The sequence below is a fragment of the Seriola lalandi genome, unplaced genomic scaffold (genome assembly GCF_002814215.2).
Source record: "Seriola lalandi dorsalis isolate HSWRI2012SDOR001 ecotype SW California unplaced genomic scaffold, Sedor1 jcf7180002054850, whole genome shotgun sequence".
In the NCBI taxonomy this organism is placed as follows: Eukaryota; Metazoa; Chordata; class Actinopteri; order Carangiformes; family Carangidae; genus Seriola; species Seriola lalandi.
In genome coordinates, this window is record NW_019525403.1 from 1258322 (window position 1) to 1274500 (window position 16179).

The 16179-nt window shown below is 38.6% G+C and overlaps 1 long non-coding RNA gene across 1 annotated transcript in view; it reads left to right on the forward strand.

Annotated features, from left to right (window-relative positions):
• Positions 1-265: 265 nt before the first annotated feature.
• LOC147817908 (uncharacterized) overlaps positions 266-16179 on the forward strand; it is a 65778-nt gene continuing 49864 nt past the window's right edge. The window contains exons 1-2 of the long non-coding RNA XR_015438513.1: positions 266-433; positions 3607-3636. This is a non-coding gene — a long non-coding RNA (uncharacterized LOC147817908). The remainder of the gene's footprint in view (positions 434-3606; positions 3637-16179) is intronic.

Genomic DNA, 16179 nt, shown 5'->3' on the forward strand with positions numbered 1-16179 from the left:
TCTGGCTACTCGATCATCTCAAAAAGCTAAATAGTTGGTAGTTTTCTTATATAGCACCTCTATATAAGCATATCAGCTTGCAATTAATACATATATCTTTAAAAGTAAAATTCTTGATATCCTGTCTTTGTGTCTTTCTGTTGTCCTGGTCCATCGGTCAGTTCAGACCGCAGTAAAAACATGTTTTCTCAGTTCCTTCTAATGGCACCTCGCCATGCAGATAGTGTGGTTTTATTTGGACGGGCTCACTGTCAGGAGATTTCAAAGGACATGTTTTCTTTAGTAGATAGTGGTTCCAGTGAACAACAGTGAGAAATTTGGACATCGTTTCTGGAAAAATATATTGCTGTTGAATTTTGAAGTTATTTTCACACCAAACAAAGGTTAACTGTGTGATGGTGGGGGCTGTAGTTTCTTGAGAGATATTGATCAGGTAAGCCAACCTTTTAACCAATCAAAGCAAATGGATGAGTGAGCTGATTAGCTGCATCACCCGATACATCAGTGTCAAAAAGTTTAAGGATGTCAACAAAGCCAGATGTGGAAGTTAGAGTTCTTCCAAATGTGACATCAGGTGTGTTTTTACTCTTGCACTTAATGATAAATGACAAACTTATTCTGTCTTTTACATTAAGAAAGTATTCCTCAGGTTACAGAAAAGTTCATTGTGGGCAGTCCACGGATGTTTTCTTTCAAATGCGAACATATGGCAAAGTTGGTGCCGCTAGATGCTACAGTGCATCCATCACAGTGAGCGTTTGCAAACTCTGCGACAGACAGACAGTCGGTCAGTCCATCACAACAGTCGATCGTACACTAATATCTCGGGGCATCAGCAGCTATTCCAGAAGCAGAACTAACAAGTTAAGCCCAAACATTGGGTTTGCATGGCGGTGGGGGGAGTTTATGAATGTGTGTGTACGTGGAGGGGGGTGAGGGGCATGCATACATCAAACAGAGACGGTCGGTCAATATTGGGGTATGGAGAATCAACACGCTTTTTTTTAAAGGAGAGGCTTATGCTCAGACATCACAGTGCCAGTTGCCGGGCCTGAGCATTTCCCGAGGCCCGGATCGCCATTTCTCATTTGTTGCATTAGCAGGAAAGACGGCGTACAAATAAAATTTCCCTGAGCAAGGGAGGTATCTTTGCATACAAAACAAGGCTGTGTGTAATTTTCAGCGGGGTGCGAGGGGAAATGAAAGTGTTCGAGTGGAGGGAGAAATATGCACCTTCATCAGCGCTGCGGACGCAGTCAGGAAAACACATTTAGGAAATTAGCATTTTTGACATAGTGCGTTTTAAGAGGCAAACTGTTGTGAGAGTGAGCAGTGTAAAGGGGTAGAGGTTGGGTTTAGGATGAGAAAGTAGAATCTGGCACATAACTGGCACTTTTCTTTACTTTCTTTCACAGAAAAGCTTCAATTTGACCTTTTTTCTTTCTTATATCTCACCTGAACTGACAGCTGTCCTGGATATTTATGAATGAAGTCATTTGCATGAGGTGTAAATGTCGGCGTATGCACAGCAGCTTGTGCCATTCAGTTTTAAGGAGAAGAATAAAATGTCTCGTCGAATCATTCCTGCCTCAAAAACAGACTCTACTTTAACTCACACTTCATTTTTAGAAGCCCAGTTGAGCTTTATTGGCCATTCTCCGGCGCACAAACACACACAAGCAGCCATTCCTCTTCAAAATATTAGAGCTGGTTCTGATTGCCGCCACCTGCGTTATCACACAGGCTACTAAACAGATGCGGGAGAACGATCTCGGTGTAGAAATCACAGCTGAGACGTGGCGTGAAATCTGGCAAAATGCAGAAAGAATCTGTTTGAGCAGCAGCATAGAGAAGAAATCAGCACCAACTACAAGACTCCCAGTCGAAGACATGAGAAAGTACAGGCTCTGCCCACAGTGTAAGATGAGAGAAGACACCTACAACCACTGCATGTGGTCTGGCCACAAAATACTACACTGCTGGTCAAATATAGTGCTGGAGCTGGGGAGTATTTTTGGTACAGGGTGTGATGTGAACCCTCAGCCCTCAGTTTTCCTTATGGGAGGACTGATAATGGAAACATTATCATGCACAGCAACAAGAAGTGCAGCATTTACCTTCGTCTTGAACCTCTTTTCATTTCTTAAATGGTGTTTTGACAACAGATGGAGTCAGTTTGATTCATGCTCTCTCTTCGGGTCGGAGGTCAGTTTAGCAACGTATTTGATCAATAAATTTCCACATACTTCCTCACACCTACACTCTCCCCGTTTGAGAGCAAATCCAGCGATTCAAATGCAAAATCATTACAGGTCAAAGACACAGGCATCCTGACCAAAGCTGAGATAAATATGGAAAGAGAAAAAAAAAGTTTTTAGACTAAAACTGTCTAAAACTGTTCACTGACTTTATATCAATTGATTGTAGGCGTTACAAGGAACGTTTTTTTTCCTGTATATCTGCATGCAGTCTTCATTTAAGATATACACAATCCAACTATTCAAATGGAAAATGCCTGACCTCAAAGTTTAAACAAACCACCAATTATAGTTTTGCTTATTTTCAGGTCAAAAGATGACACGTCTTTGTTAGTAGTGACAGTATCTAACCTAGGCCAGTTGTTCCCAACCAGTCTGAGGCATTGTGAGGTGCACAAAATCCCAAGGCCTCAAGTTGAAACAGACCTGTTTACCAGCAGTTTTGGTAATGTGCAGGTCAAAAGATGTGCACGCATTTAGGTTAAAACTGTTCAGATAACAGTGATAACATGTGACCAAAACCAGTTGCTAGCCAACCCGGGGGTTTCAGGACTTCTCCAAGAGGTCACGAGATAAATTGAGTTTCCCCTCTTTGTGCTTTCCTCAAAATCCATAAGCTCAAATCCAAAAATCCTTTCTCTTTAAAACTCAAGAGGTCCCAAGCTAAATGGTTAACAAGTTAAGAAGGAAATGATGTCAGTACAACCTGTCACAAGACTGTGGGACCCACTGAGCTAGATGCCTCAAAAAAAAACCTTTATTGTTCGACTGATTGACGACAAAGATACAGTCACTTGATCAAGGTTTCAGTAGCTACAGCACCAATGCTCTGACGTGTTTATTTTTCTTTCTTTGCTGTTAAAACTCTTGTCACCTTGCGTTCAGGATTTCATGAGTAAAGGAAAATTCTCGACTTCTTGTGCAGATTCATGCTGGTTGGAGCTCCGCCGCCCAGCAACGCACTGCCATCAATGAAACACTCTCCCTCCACCTCTCCTTCTTGTCATGCCAAATTGTGTTTTACAGCATCTGTTCATTATAGATGGCCGACATGATGGATATGGTCATAATATTAATGTAAGACTGACACAGCAGAGACATGAATCATGGCCGACTTTATTTCAAAGCCAGCGTTTCATTGGCCCACCACTAAAAAGTGATATATAAATGTCAGCGAATGGCAGCCGTAAAGCATTATGAAGTACATTTGATGGTGCATTTTCACCGTTATCAACCCGCTGTTATTTACTAATGCGTCTTCTTCATGTGACAGCCGCTGTGGACGTCAGTGTCAGTGTCATTTGTAGACTGTGTACTTAAAGAGACTCTACCTTTTGTCTTTTTTCAGGTGCTGGTTCAGCAGTGGGAAGATGAAAAGGTAAGAGCCGGCTGAAAAAAGAATGTTCTCATATGTGGTGCTGGCCTTCGGGTATGGAAGTCCAGGACAGACTTTAAATTGAAAGCATTCAATCAAATTGAAATTTAATTTCCCATATGTGTGTATGATATATGACAAGGGATCATCGTTCTTTTTAAACCATGAATTCATTGGTGATCATTGGCTTTTATTATTAAAAAGTATAAATATATATATATATATATATATATATATATATATATAGTGTAATGTGAAGGTGAAAATATAATTTTAAAACATTTATTTGTTTATTTGATTTCTCATTTTTCAGCCATTTTCTCTTCACTTTCCATTATAACAAGCATTTTTGTTTTAATGAATAATATGAAGTAATAATTACAATACAGTGATGTGTGCAGAAGAACACATGAAATTAAAAACAATAGGGGCAACCTGGTGACCATGCAAACACAACGTCCCTAAACAATGTTTTTATTAATTCTTTTAGGATATGGTAATAAAACTTCAGAGTGGAGTACAGAATAAGTGCAGAAAGTCTGACGCTATATAAACATATTTTTCAAAGAAATTTAATATAATGGTTTAAATTGACTCCTGTCACTTCAAGGCTTCCATACCAGGCTGTTGGTGGAAGGGAAAAGAAGATGTTTTGTAGACTAAAGCATGAAGGGCTAATTGTTTGATTTAGTATCAGTGTCACGATGAGTTTCTAGAGGAGCGAAGATGACCGTGTTTACATTCAAGTTAGAAAACAGAAGCTGCAGACACCGTATGTTTGGGCTGTAGTCGTCAGTCTGGACATCAAGCAGCAGATCAAACTTGTAAATATTTCTGCTCAGAGACGATTCAACTGCTTCACTCACAATATTTGGCATAAACTTCTCAAAATCAATACCCTCAGACCCACTTGAACTTTGCCCCTTTGCTAAAGTGGACCGATTCTGGTCTCGTTCTGAACAGTATCACTGATAAGACGAGCAGTAAACAGCCCGAACACCTTCTCCATAGCAAACACCTCGAGAAAGCTTTCTCTGCATGAGTGTGCTGCTCTCAGAATGAATCAGTACAGATTAGTGGCTACCTGCTTGTAATTGTAAGCAGCCATGTAATCCCCTGAAATACTGAAACAGCCGTGGAATGTGATTACTTTCAGCTAGTTTGGTTTATTCATCCCAAAAAAAAACAATGTGACATGCAGTGAAAACTTGGGACTTATTTAAACACGTTCCTCAGAAAAAAGGATTTTATAGACACTTAGATTCTAAATTAATAAACCATTTTAAATCTGTGACCTGTGCTGTCATCTAAACTAAAGGCAGCTAAAAAAAGAAATGCAGCTACCGGATGGAAAAACAAGTTTAGAAACTCGTAACATAATATTTAATATTTCTTCACACATTTTTCCAAACCAACAAATCGCCCAATACTGTTTATGTAAATTAATTGTTTAAAAGTTTCACAGCATGAATCATGTAATTAATTAAATCATTCTATATATTCCGATTAGAAATTTTAGTCAATTACTTTGCAAGAATTCAGATTTTTCTGTTGTTGTCATTGTAAATCGGATATTTAACTCACACAAAACAAGCTATTTGAAGTGAATATGTTTTTTAATAATTTTTTTTTTTGCTATTTTCTGATGTTTTATGAACTAAATAATTCAGCATTACCTCTGTAGTTGTAGTCATACTTGTAAACATAGAAGGTTTAGAGAGTTTCAGTTATTGTTTGGAGCTAAAACATGACGGCTGTCCTCCCTCATATCAGTATAGATCTGGGTTAAGTTACCGAGTGCAGTGACAGTAACGTGAGATTAAAAAAAAACGTGTTAAATGAACCGACAGTATGACGGACAGAAAAGAACAACAGAATGAAAGCAACAATCGAAGGAGCTGCTCTTAACTGCAACAGCCTTTTCCATCAATCGCTTCATTCAGCAGCCTGTATGCGAAACGCCAAACGTCCGTCTCGTCCCGTGATTGGCTGCTCGTCAGTGACGCTGTGAATTGGCTGAAGGTTCATGTCAGTTAATGGCATAATCACTGCAACTTAAGTGGTCAAGTGGCCTGTTAGATATGTGTGCATTTCTGTGTGCGTGTGTGTGTGTGTGTGAGAACAAATTCCCATCTTGCATCATTCGCCTGGATTCCCTCTGTCGTGTTACTGACTGCGGATAAAAACAATCTTCATCTAATATTTTTCCATGACATCAAGTAATGTAAATTACGGCGGGGTGTTGGTATGTAGTCTGTAATTACACATCACCCCCCTCTCTCCTCCACCTCCTCCTCCTCCTCCTCTTCATTTCGGAGCGTTAGTGGTTCTTATGTTCAGGCCTCGGTCTGCTCTGCCTCCTCCACCTCCAGCTCTGTGCTCGGCTCGGCTCTGCGGCTGCTTCCAGCTTGTCCTGTTTGAAAGACGACTGCTGCACCCTACAGTTTAAAAACCGTCTCTCACTGTGCCTGCTCAGCCTCCAAACACTGCTCACCCTCTGCTCTTTATGCTGAAAAACTGACCACTGTTGATTTTCCATTAAATATCAGAAACAGAGGAGGATCCTCCGGCATCATAGCAAGACAAAAACAGAAAAATCCGAACTTTCTGATGCCATTTTTAGTGTTTTTAGTAAACTTACAGCTCTTTTAAACAGTGCCGAATGAATTAAGAGTTTTAATATCCTCTAAAGGTCTAAATGAAATTTGCTTTAAAGGTTTCCCCTTTAATGAGGATAGAAATTTGGGGTAAACAGTGAATATTTGAAATATTTTGGCATGAACATGATCAAATTATAAACATTGACACAAAACACGGACTAATATTGGCATCGATATCGCCTCCTCAAAATCTCCTTTTGGTCAAAATCTAAACTGGATTTAGTGTTTTTTTTCCTCCATTAAAGATACCGGAATATGCTGTAGTGTCAAATATCTATGAGCTGTGTTTCCTAATAAAGTTTCAAAATTATACAAAAAATATTTTTGCACTAGTATGGACTCACAAAAGTGTGTGCACAGCCATGAATGCACAGTTCTGTTGACATGCACATCATTTTTGTTCCGTAATCCAAAATGTAAGGAAATCAACAAACGTAATTCAAAATAAAATAAAAATCGATAAAAATATAATTAATAAATACACTTAATACACTCAATTAAAATAAATTTGCACTTTCATAAGTGTATATGAAGATATTTGCAGTGAAAATATTTAAATTTAATATATGTTTTTACTGTGTAGTATCTGGTTTGGTCTTGGACTTTAATATAATAATTTATTTCTCTTTATTCTGCCCATTTTTAGCATGATTCACCTGACACTCGGCTGATTTCTTAATTGACAAATATTTATTTAAATTAGTCAAAACTCATTATTATCTCTGGGAAAAGTCATTTTTACAATTTCCTAATACTTTCAAAATCATCTTCATCTATTTTCCTGTCACAGTTGTTCTCAGTTTAAAGATGGAAGGCCTGGATTTTTTTAGAGGTTGATCTCAGTTATTCATCAGTTAAATATTACTTCATATAATATCACCTGGAGCTTTGAGTGCTATCGTCCTGTGATGCAGCAAGAATATTTGAGTAAAATTAGACAATTCTGAGTATAAAATTAGCAATAGACGCCTACTTGATGATGATGATGGTAATTTTTGGGGGGCATTAATAGTACCCCTTAAGATATTACCACATTCGGTCAAAAATATCATGTTTTAATATTTTTCAGTATCAGCCATAATAATTAGAGGATGAATGAATCCTGCTCGCCTCGGGGTCACAACATTTGACCTTTTGAAAAACTGAAATGTTCCTGGTTTTTTCCCGTTTTCATCAGGTGAGAGTGAGAAACCTGAACGCAGGTGGTTTTTATACGTGAACGCTGACCGTAAGCAGAAAGGAACTCAACACATAAAACACACACTGCTCAGTCCGTACAGTCTGGACCTCCTCCCAACAGTGGCAGCATCAGGCTTTCGCTTGTAAATCCTACTTGATGTAGTGGAACCCCCTCCACACACACACACACACACACACACACACACACACATACACTCTCTCTCTCTCTCTCTCTCTCTCTCTCTCTCTCCCTCCCTGACAGCCAAGTCTGCTCTGGACAGTATTTCCAAAGCTCTAATTGTACTGTAAGATTATTAATGTAAATACTGCAGCGGAGAAAACAGTTAATTACCACAAACTCCTTCACTGGAATATTTGTTTGTTTGTTTGATTTTTGTGAGGGGAGCTGTGACCTTAGTAGTGAAGACCTCTTCATTATTTCCAAGGCCTTCTCCATCTTTTTGTTTTCTTTTCAAGTTGCAGATTTTACATAGATGTCAGGTTAAAGCAATTTTAAATCCCAAAAAGTAAAAAATACAGGGACTCGTTTTGACTTATCACAGGTGGAGCGATTTTGTGGCGTCACTTTTCCCTGTCGGCAGTCAGTCATGTTTTCAGATTCTTTATAAACAATATTCAGTGCTTTTAAATTTGACCATTTAGTACCAAATTTCTGAGGGAATCTCAAATATTCACTGTTTCCATCTTTTCCTCTCCAAACGTACAATATTAAATTATTCGTGTCATACTTTGGTTCGATTCAGTTAAACCTAAAGGTTTCGCAGACAAACTCTGCCCTGCTGTTTAGTTATTAAACAATATACAACATGATGCTGACGACCTATTTAATTTAAAGGCTAAAATATCAACTGATCATTTGTCTTTTCTGAAACTAACTCGGACAAAACAGGGTTTAAGTAGTTACCTGATCAATAAATAAAGTAAAAAGTATGAAAATGTCCAACACAAAGGAAGTTGTGAGTCACTTTGTGCTGAGACATTAAAGATCAACCATCAATCACTGTCTATTTAATCTGGAAAATCACGCATGGCAACTGTCTTTGGTTATTTCAGAATCACATTTTTAACATTAAGTTTTGAAAGTGCAGTTGACACCTTCTCTAATCTACAGTCCACAATATAGAATTTAAACTATCAATGCTAATATCATTATATTTGACTTTTTATTATGTAAAATGATGTATTCATCTCTGCACTGCATTATATTTGATATGATACAGGCAGAATTATATACGCACATGTTCTAACCACATCACATGTCAAATATATATAAAATTATACACAAATATACAATGTATGTTAATGACTTCAGTCTCTACAGTCTATTTTCAACATACGTATAATACAATATACTAATCACATCATTATCATACAGTATTAATTAAGCACTGACACTAATATATACACACATAATCACATTATGTCATCATTAACACAAGTCTGTAAAATATGCACTCATTTGCATATATAAACATATGTCTGAGCAGCATGTATGTAAAGTAATATAACTATATAGTGCAATATAATTTAAAGTGACATTTAAAGTGATGTTGACTTCAGGTCAGTGATTCCTCTAAACACTCAGCAAACACAATTATAGTCAAATAAGCCGTCTAAGCGATGACTTAACGTTCCGATCACAATGGAGCTACAGAGTCTGTCAACTTACCTGAAGTCCAGTTCACACCAGAACTGACACTGAGACCAGACTAGGCAGGGCGACTGAGCCAGACTGGAAACGTGCCACCACCACTGCTGATTCAGAAGACAAGCAACTCAGAGACACACATCACTACTCCTCGTTTACCTTCGTTTCAGTCCTGCTCAAACATTCGCTCTCGATCATGTGGGAAAAGAAGATTTAAAGTCTTACATAGAAAACTGACAGCACCAAACCAACTGATATGAACAGATTTGAATTTCTCAAACACATGTAGAGTATTTCAGTCCCTCAGGGATTTATACTTATTGCTGTTGTAGTTATTTTTATGTCTGTTATTACCTTGTTGTCTAAACTTGCAGTATAAAGAGAGCGGCCCTGCAGGTCAGAGCCAAATAAATGACAGTCTCAGTTGTAGGAATCTATAGAAATGCAGCGACCTGCTCTGGAACATCTATGTCTATGTGAAGCTTTCACTTCTTGTTCTCATGAAGTCAAGGTTTGTGCTGAGTGCAAAGACTTTATAGAGAGTTGTTGATCACTTTCAGGGTGACCTTTGTGGTCCCTGCAGGTTCCTATTGTGGTTACAGTATGTGGTGTTGTTTGAAACCACATTACGTGTCACTTGGAGGTCTGCTGTGGGGGTTAGAGGTGTGTGTTGTCCTTGCTTTACACACCTCAGAGGACTTTGGTTATTGTTGGTGTTCCTGCTGAAAGAGCAATGAGAAAACAAGTCAAAAAATATGACTATAAGACAAACAGTCCAAGCTGTACAACAATAAAGCTGGACTGTAGATCGACTTTTAATGGTTGAAATAGATGATGAAACACAGACGGAATGGGCTGGGGCCTATATTCTACTTCTTTTAAAGCTGAGGTCTATGTAGATCTCTAAAATGCATCCAACATGAGCCTTTATTTTGTTGACAGGAAACTTAATTCAAGCAATGATTCTTCATTTGTCTTCATTTTGTGTCTTCAATAGTTTCCTGAGATTACCTGTCACTTGTGTCAGTGGTTGAAGTTTTGGATTAAAAACCCGAAGCTCACGAGAATATCTGATTGTGCTCGTTTGAATTTAATCCATGTTTGGTGTCTGAGCACTACTGTGCAAACCAAATCTACTCGAAGGAGGAAGGGAAGGGGGGTAAAAGTTGAAGAAACCAAGATGGAGACTTGATTTATCTGTGGCCGCCTTAAGTGAAGCCGTTTGGAGATAGATGGAGTAAATAGAAAACAGCGATTGTCGTCTCGCTCTGCCTCCCTCTCCGTAATCTGATTGGGCACGTTCCCCCGAATTGAGGGCAACGCCAAAACAAAAGATCACCAATCAGATAGAAGGGGCTCCCACTGAAGTTCTTGGCATGGTATGAATGCTTTGCCCTCTCATGTGCGCTAGTATCTAGCAGTGAGATTCCCCGTGTCGCTTTTATGTGTTAATCGTCACCGCTCAGTGAGACTATTGTGCTGTCTGCATCGCCGGGGGAGGAAACCGCAAAAAAAGAGAGGAGTTTATGTGGGGAATGAATGCAAGTGGCAGAGACTGCCAGCACCATTTCACACGAGCTGAGAATCGCCTCATCCCCCCGTTGACGAAGGTCCAAGAGTGCAATGTGGTGCTCTGCCACCACAGACATCTCTAATTGGTGGGAAAGAAAATGGAGAGTAAATGAAGAGTTCATTTATATATTCAGGGTGGAAGGACAATTATCACCTGAATTTCGTTTTGTGTTTTTACATCTCTAAGATGTAGAAGAACCAATCAGTTTTGCATGTGCTTTTAATCACATTTTCAAATTCTGCATGTTTTTTTGTGGAAGTTTGAGGATGAAATTAAGGGTTCAAGTGGAAACAGAACCCCTTAAGTTTATACTTAAAGCCCCAGTAAAGTCTGAGCTCCATTATTATAAATTCATGTTGTGTGTATAGCCCTTTTTTTAAATTACATACAGAAGCTGTAGTTTCAATTTAATCTCATATCCCGAGGTTTAAAAAGATACGTAACCATGTGAGGTTTAATGTCATACGATGGTGTAAGCAAAAACAAAACAGGGCACATTGGGATTGGATATTAATTAGTATAATGAAACAGTTATAGTTACAGAACAAGCAAATAGTCATACACTGTGACTACAAATGTTTTCTCAAACTACCTCCATTTAAATGGATGACTTAAAGGGAAATCTGGGGTGAAGAAGTTGAGGGGAAATTAAAGGGGAAAATTGTCATATTCAAGAGGTCAGCCCACTTGAAAAGCATTCCTCTTCAGCTCCACCCTTCAGTAGACTCAAAGTAAGACGTCTCCCCAGGAAAAAGAGCCACGTTCAGTTTTAGTGCTGTCCTTTAAGTCGGTTTTTCAAACTTCATATTTAAGGGGAAATCTGGGGGTTAATTCAGGGTCGAAGTGGGAAGAGAATACCTTAACGCTATACAGGAAAACTTTCTGAACCTCATAAACCACAGAGATTCTGTCATAGAAATTCATGCTGTCTAAATCCAAATAACAGTTTCATTTTAAATTCCATCCCATTTTCCAAACTGTCAGTGTATAAAAGTACTTTTAATTCAATGTAATGGTACAGTCATTAAAAACATGGTATTTTAGAGGGAAATATTTGTCTCAATATAAGCATTGTTTATAAAGGCAGATACAGATTATACTTCTCTAATCTTAAAACCATGTGGACAACTTCAGAGGAAGACCAGTGGTCAAGAATTTACAGAGGATACATTGGCCTTATTGAGATGGGTTATTGATATTCCATGCTTTCCTTAAAGCGGTTCTTCACTGATTGAGTGGTCAAAATTGAAACTGAATTTCAGTCCCTTGTATGGGTCAACCTCGAAAAATGCTGGGTCCTGCATTCCCCATCATGCAAGTTATTAGCATCAACTCCACAGTCCCAGTTTCTAAAGACGGGGAAACAAACCAAGGAAACTCTTTATTCAGACGTCTCTATGTGTGAAATCAGTGGAATGGCCTTTTCAAGTTTCCCTTTAAGGCAAGACACTACAGGTGAAGATTTTAATTAATAGATATCATCATGAAACTTCCCCAATCGATTACTTGTATTAAGATATTTCATGTTTAAATCAGGCAGTAGGTAAGTTCTTAGAGGAGATTGTGAATATCTCTTTATCACTCCATAGATCAGAAAATACTGTCAACAGCCAAACAAAAATCAAATTTTCTCCAGTATTTAGGAATAAAATGTTATATAAATTAGAGTCTGAATGACATATGGACAAGTTCTTCAGTAAAAAACCTTCAGAATATAGATGCTAATAAAACTGTAAGGTTTCGTGTAAGTAGATGCTACTGAAGAGGAGATTTCTGGCGCATGAAAAAAAGATGTGTATTATCAAATTCCATACATTTATATTGGGAACCACTATTTACAGATACAATTATCTGATACAAAGGAAATGATGATGTTTGGATCTGATAACATTGTACAGGAGAGAGAGAGCTTTACATCGATACTTGGGATGACATGGTGCAGGTAGCTCGTCTAGTCTTATCTATTCTGTATCTGCGTGTTCACCCTGCCTCACTGCTTTAACTGCAGTGTACGGTAACCATGGCACATTAAAGCTGCGTCATTGCTTCAAATATCAAGTCATGGTTTTCTACACTTTCTCCAAAATTCAGCCTGATGCCTTTGTTTTTTGTAAACTTTGACACCAAATGAAGATGTGTAAGTTTGAGCAATGCTTTGTTGCGCAATGTGAGATTGCAGTGATGGAAGGGTCTGCTGGAGGGTCAGTAGTTGAAGAGGTTAAGGGGAATTTATGGTGTGGAGTTAAGTGAATTTGATCCCTAGCTGCTTAAAAAAGAACAAATACACAGAAAATGTGCTCAGTTGCAGCTCTGCTCTGAATGCTAATATCTCAGCAGTGTGTGTGGCTGTATGTGTGTGGGTGTGTAAAGCAGATGCCATTCTGCTGATCTCAGTCCACATCCATCCGTCTACAAACCAAATCTTCCCGAGGGCCACCGGGACAAGCCGTCCTCCTCGCAGCCTTATCCCCTCCGCAGGTCAAGCGGCGTCCAAACTGTTTCATCTCGTCTCGCAGGTCGACCGACGCCTGACGAGGAACATCTGCCGGCCAAAAATTCACAAGCTGCCGCAGAAGCGACATCAACAGTCGGTTTGTTTCTGCTGCCACGCAGTGTCATCGACAGTGTTGAATGTTGACGCATCTGTTGTGCTGTTGAGTTAGCTGCGTTTCAACAAGTTTCCATGTGATCTTTAGGGATTAAAACAACAACACCAGATTCAAATTTGGACCCAGGTGCAAATGTGTTTATATATAAACAGTGTTTAAATATTAATGTACATTATTTGTATGGGGTAGTGAGTAGGATATTTGATTTTTTTTAAATATTATTTTGTTAGGCTTCTTTGTTGTGGCAAAAACTTCAAAAAATGATGTTAGATTACAACAAAATATATATAATTGAAAAATTATTATTATTATTATACAAATAACAACAAAGGTATAATTTAAAATTACATAAATATAAAATAATTTGACAAATAATACATCAATGTGACAACATATAGGATAAAATATGTAAGAGAAATATATATTATATATGTATAGATGAATATATATATATACTGTATATATTGGAAATATATATGTAGAAACTAGAAAAATAGATGAAAAGATTGGGTAAAATATGTAAACGACAATAAAAATAAGAACTGAAGGAGTGATTATATTTTTAAGAAAAATAACAAAAACCTTTTATGTGTTAAACTTAATCAAAAAAAATGTTCACCAACTGTTAAAGGAAATTGCTCGACAGATGAGCACTTGAACCCTGATACACCTAACATTCATCAGATTTTTTCCAAAAACACTGAGAAGATTTGTAAATGAACTCTAAAAGTGTGTTTGCAGCAGCAGAACAAAGAGAAGTTTGGAAAGGTTCAAAGGTTGTGTGGACTGAGTGGAAAGCACATCTCGTTATGACTCAAACTCGGAGCGATGTCTCATTTGGAGAAACAAGTGTGCCGAAGGTTTAAAGGTTGCATACATTGAGCAGAAATGCAGGGAAACCGTTTGACTTCTTTGGAAAAGTACAGTCAATATTGTGTGAGGCTTTAATGGTCAAACATATGCATATTTTCAGCTCCAGTCCTCCTGCTTTGATAAAGCTCAAATACATTCCGTATCATCTATCAAACACAGGCAGGGGAAGGGGGAGACGGCGGGGGGGCTGAGGAGGGGAGGCTGGAGAACAGAAGTTAGGTTTCTCCACGGTACCGAGCAGTTATTTTATTGACGTGGGAAGACACAGGAAACGAGCTGCTTTCACTCTTGCATGTCGAGTCCTTCTGTTGGCGCGCGAATCCAAAACAATTTCAGATTTTGAGAAATACGGGGGCAGCTGGCGTTCCCACAGCCGTGCCGGAATTAGCCGTTTACGCGCTGCAACCCTATCTGCTCTGCACCTGGGCGGCGAGCATGCAGGCCTTGCACCTTTGACTCGGGCACACAGGCCACCGCTGCAGTGTGTGTGTGTGTGTGTGTGTGTGAGAGTGTGTGTGAGAGAGAGAGGGAGAGAGAAAAAGTGACTTTCTGCAGTGCTTAATGTTTCCTGCATGTTTGAGATTTTCTTTCCATTAGCTGGAAGTTTACTCACTGTCATTTACTGTGAGTTTCATAAACATCATGCTCATCACTAAAATTATATTTCCTCATATGAATATGACGTTTACTTTTGCAAGTATGAGCTCGATGAGGAACCTGGAAGCACCCATGATTTGACAGATGAGATAAGCGTAAAGTGACAAACATCAGAAGGCTGTGAAAAACAAATCTGTAATGAAGATAACAAAAACCAAAATGTGTAATATTAGTACAACAATAAGAGAATATACAGTATAAAATAGGCAAAACTTTTTTTCCTTCCCCCAGGAAAAAGGATTGAGCAGAAGGTTTAAAGTTTAAATACAACTACATGAACCTAAATTTACTGACCTGACCCAAAGCGTAACTGTGTTTTCTGAGTTTTAAATTTGTTTTTTCAGAACGAGAAAACTGCCAAACTGTTTAAAAGCCGCAAAACTACAAATTCAAGTCATTTTCTTTAAACTGTGTCATATATTTAAAAAATTATTGCAGGGTTTAGATCCAGATGAGTGCTGCTGTGCTCTCCTGGCTTTGTGTGTTTCGACACCTGTTGTGCTAAAACATTTTTTACTGTTCAGTCCACAAGCTCCAAAAATGACCTTTTACCATCTGGTTCTCGATCCTGTCTCCCGGTTTCTCAGTTTTCAAGATTTAAAAAAAGGAACAAAAGCAAAAACAAAATGATGTGGTTGTTTTTGAAAGGAACCGCAGGACATGTAATGTGTGACCTTTATTCCTATAATTGTAAACATATATGCAGCTGTCAAAAATTTAACAAGTCACAAATATGGATATTAGAGTTTACCTGATTATTATTATTTGAGTGTTTGCAGATTAGTGTTTCTAAAATTAAGAAAATAAATGTAGAAATACAACTATAAAGCAGATATCAAAACAGTTATCTTGCATAAATGTAATCATTCCTGCAGCTGAAAGAGAGATCCTGTCTTTGGAAAGAGTTGATTTAGTGTTGTTTATTGTTTAGATTAAAAAATAATTTGAAAATCTTGAGTAATCTTCTTTATCGTGGAGGATCCTCCCACGCTGCAGTTACACTGGGAGTCTGTAAACCCTGCAGTCAGTGAATGTTTCATTAGCACGACTTCATTAGTTTGGGTTTTAGTGGAGAGGTTCCGTGTCGTAAATGTCATTTCAAAGATTTCTGAGTTCACTATCGGCGACTTCATCCTGAGGAGAATCGGTATTGGCCCTTTTTGCGGAGCCCGTATCGGTGGGCCGACGGCGTGACAGCCAGGCGTGGTAAACAGCGGTGAGGAGGGAACATGTTGTCGCCCGTGTTGAACATCTGACCTGGCTGGAACCTGCGGCGAGCGGCACAGCTGAACAGGAGGCCGTCTGGATGGGAGAGGAAGGGGGGGA